Here is a 4,405-nt window from a genome sequence, read left to right on the forward strand (position 1 = left end):
TAATATGTAAGCATCTTCACCGAGGTCTTTCATTGAAAAACTCTTATTCAAGTATCCTTTTATGCTATCCAGAAATTCTATATCATTTCCAATCAACAATATGTCATCCACATATAATATCAGAAATGCTACAGAGCTCCCACTCACTTTCTTGTAAATAGAGGCTTCTCCAAAAGTCTGTATAAAACCATATGTTTTGATCACACTATCAAAACATTTATTCCAACTCCAAGAGGCTTGCACTAGTCCATAAATGGATCGCTGGAGTTTGCACACTTTGTTAGCACCTTTTGGATCGATAAAACCTTCAGGTTGCATCATATACAACTCTTCTTCCAGAAATCCATTTAGGAATGCAGTCTTTACATCCATTTGCCAAATTTCATAATCATAAAATGCGGCAATAGCTAACATGATTCGGACATACTTAAGCATCGCTACTGGTGAGAAGGTCTCATCGTAGTCAACTCCTTGAACTTGTCGAAAACCTTTTGCAACAAGTTGAGCTTTGTAGATAGTGACATTACCATCAGCGTATGTCTTCTTCTTGAAGATCCATTTATTTTCGATGGCCTGTCAATCATCGGGCAAGTCAACCAAAGTCCACACTTAGTTCTCATACATGGATCCCATCTCAGATTTCATGGCGTCAAGACATTTTGCGGAATCTAGGCTCATCATCGATTCCTCATAGTTCGTAGGTTCTTCATGGTCAAGTAACATGACCCCCAGAACAGGATTACCGTACCACTCTGGTGCGAATCTTGCTCTGGTTGACCTATGAGGTTTGGTAGTAACTTGATCTGAAGTTTCATGATCATCATCATTAGCTTCCTCACTAATTGGTGTAGGTGTCACAGGAACCGGTTTCTATGATGAACTACTTTCCAATAAGGGGGCAGGTACAGTTACCTCATCAAGTTCTACTTTCCTCCCACTCACTTCTTTCGAGAGAAACTCCTTCTCTAGAAAGGATCCATTCTTAGCAATGAATATCTTGCCTTCGGATCTGTGATAGAAGGTGTACCCAACAGTTTCCTTTGGGTATCCTATGAAGACACATTTCTTCGATTTGGGTTTGACCTTATCAGGTTGAAGCTTTTTCACATAAGCATCGCAACCCCAAACTTTAAGAAATGACAACTTTGGTTTCTTGCCAAACCATAGTTCATAAGGAGTCGTGTCAACAGATTTAGATGGTACCCTATTTAACGTGAATGCAGCCGTCTCTAAAGAATAACCCCAAAACGATAGCGGTTAATCAGTAAGAGACATCATAGATCGCACCATATCTAGTAAAGTACGATTATGACGTTCAGACACACCATTGCTGTGGTGTTCCGGTGGCGTGAGTTGCGAAACTATTCCGCATTGTTTTAAATGTAGACCAAACTCATAACTCAAATATTCTCCTCCACGATCAGATCGTAGAAACTTATTTTCTTGTTACGCTGATTTTCCACTTCACTCTGAAATTCTTTGAAATTTTCAAATGTTTCAGACTTATGTTTCATTAAGAAGATATACCCATATCTGCTCAAATCATCTATGAAGGTGAGAAAATAACGATACCCGCCGCGAGCCTCAATATTCATCGGACCACATACATCAGTATGTATGATTTCCAACAAATCTATTGCTCACTCCATAGTTCCGGAGAACGGCGTTTTAGTCATCTTGCCCATAAGGCATGGTTCGCAAGTACCAAGTGATTCATAATCAAGTGATTCCAAAAGTCCATCGGTATGGAGTTTGTTCATGCGCTTTATACCAATATGACCCAAACAGCAGTGCCACAAATAAGTTGCACTATCATTATCAACTCTGCATATTTTGGCTTCAACATTATGAATATGTGTATTACTACTATCGAGATTCAACAAAAATAGACCACTCTTCAAGGGTGCATGACCATAAAAGATATTACTCATATAAATAGAACAACCATTATTCTCAGATTTAAATGAATAACCATCTCGCATCAAAAAAGATCCAGATATAATGTTCATGCTTAATGCTGGCACCAAATAACAATTATTTAGGTCTAAAACTAATCCCGAAGGTAGATGTAGAGGTAGCATGCCGACGGCGATCACATCGACTTTGGAACCATTTCCCACGCGCATCGTCACCTCGTCCTTCGACAGTCTTCGCTTAATCCGTATTCCCTGTTTCGAGTTGCAAATATTAGCACAGAACCAGTATCAAATACCTAGGTGCTACTGCGAGCTCTGGTAAGGTACACATCAATAACATGTATATCACATATACCTTTGTTCACCTTGCCATCCTTCTTATCCGCCAAATACTTGGGGCAGTTCCGCTTCCAGTGACCAGTCTGTTTGCAGTAGAAGCACTCAGTCTCAGGCTTAGGTCCAGACTTGGGTTTCTTCTCCTGAGCAGCAACTTGTTTGTTGTTCTTCTTGAAGTTCCCCTTCTTCCCTTTGCCCTTTTTCTTGAAACTAGTGGTCTTGTTGACCATCAACACTTGATGCTCCTTCTTGATTTCTACCTCCGTTGCCTTTAGCATTGCGAAGAGCTCGGGAATTGTCTTATTCATCCCTTGCATATTATAGTTCATCACGAATCTCTTGTAGCTTGGTGGCAGTGATTGAAGAACTCTGTCAATGACACTATCAACAAGAAGATTAACTCCAAGTTGAGTCAAGTGATTATGATACCCAGACATTTATAGTATATGTTCACTGACAGAACTATTCTCCTCCATCTTGCAGCTATAGAACTTACTTGAGACTTCATATCTCTCAATCCGGGCATTTGCTTGAAATATTAACTTCAACTCCTGGAACATCTCATATGCTCCATGACGTTCAAAACATCGTTGAAGTCCCGGTTCTAAGCCGTAAAGCATGGCACACTGAACAATCGAGTAGTCATCAACACGCGACTGCCAGGCATTCATAATGTCTGCAGTTGCCGATGCAGGTGGTACACCTAGCGGTGCTTCCAGGACGTAATCCTTCTGTGCAGCAATAAGGATAATCCTCAAGTTACGGACCCAGTCCGTGTAATTTCTACCATCATATTTCAACTTTGCTTTCTCAAGGAACGCATTAAAATTCAACGGAACAACAGCATGGGCCATCTATCTACAATCAACATAGACAAGCAAAATACTATCAGGTACTAAGTTCATGATAAATTTAAGTTCAATTAATCATATTACTTAAGAAATCCCACTTAGATAGACATCCCTCTAATCATCTAAGTGATCACGTGATCCAAATCAACTAAACCATGTCCGATCATCACGTGAGATGGAGTAGTTTTCAATGGTGAACATCACTATGTTGATCATATCTACTATATGATTCACGCTCGACTTTTCGGTCTCAGTGTTCCGAGGACATATCTGCATATGCTAGGCTCGTCAAGTTTAACCCGAGTATTCTGCGTGTGTAAAACTGGCTTGCCCCCGTTGTAGATGAACGTAGAGCTTATCACACCCGATCATCACGTGGTGTCTCGGCATGACGAACTTTGGCAATGGTGCATACTCGGGGAGAACACTTTTACCTTGAAATTTAGTGAGAGATCATCTTATAATGCTACCGTCAAACAAAGCAGAATAAGATGCATAAAGGATAAACATCACATGCAATCAATATAAGTGATATGATATGGCCATCATCATCTTGTGCTTGTGATCTCCATCTCCGAAGCACCGTCATGATCACCATCGTAACCGGCGCGACACCTTGATCTCCATCGTAGCATCATTGTCGTCTCGCCAACTATTGCTTCTATGACTATCACTACAGCTTAGTGATAAAGTAAAGCAATTACTGGGCGAGTGCATTGCATACAATAAAGCGACAACCATATGGCTCCTGCTAGTTGCCGATAACTCGGTTACAAAACATGATCATCTCATACAACAAAATATAGCATCACGTCTTGACCATATCACATCACAACATGCCCTGCAAAAACAAGTTAGATGTCCTCTACTTTGTTGTTGCAAGTTTTACGTGGCTGCTACGGGCTGAGCAAGAACCATTCTTACCTACACATCAAAACCACAACGATAGTTCGTCAAGTTAGTGCTGTTTTAACCTTCGCAAGAACCGGGCGTAGCCACACTTGGTTCAACTAAAGTTGGAGAAACTGACACCCGCCAGCCACCTGTGTGCAAAGCATGCCGATACAACCAGACTCGCGTAAGCATACGCGTAATGTCGGTCCGGGCCACTTCATCCAACAATACCGCTGAACCAAAGTATGAAATGCTGGTAAGCAGTATGACTTGTATCGCCCACAACTCACTTGTGTTCTACTCGTGCATATAACATCTACGCATAAACCTGGCTCGGATACCACTGTTGGGGAACGTAGTAATTTCCAAAAAAATCCTATGCACACGCAAGATCATGGTGATGCATAG

At 41.1% G+C, this 4,405-nt stretch overlaps 1 pseudogene; it reads right to left on the reverse strand.

Annotated features, from left to right (window-relative positions):
• Positions 1 to 2,212: 2,212 nt before the first annotated feature.
• LOC147981053 (uncharacterized) lies at positions 2,213 to 3,106 on the reverse strand (annotated as a pseudogene).
• Positions 3,107 to 4,405: the final 1,299 nt, after the last annotated feature.

Source organism: Triticum urartu, chromosome 3A, assembly GCF_056163025.1.
Source record: "Triticum urartu cultivar PI428250 chromosome 3A, HENAU_Tu73, whole genome shotgun sequence".
NCBI classification, from domain to species: domain Eukaryota; kingdom Viridiplantae; phylum Streptophyta; class Magnoliopsida; order Poales; family Poaceae; genus Triticum; species Triticum urartu.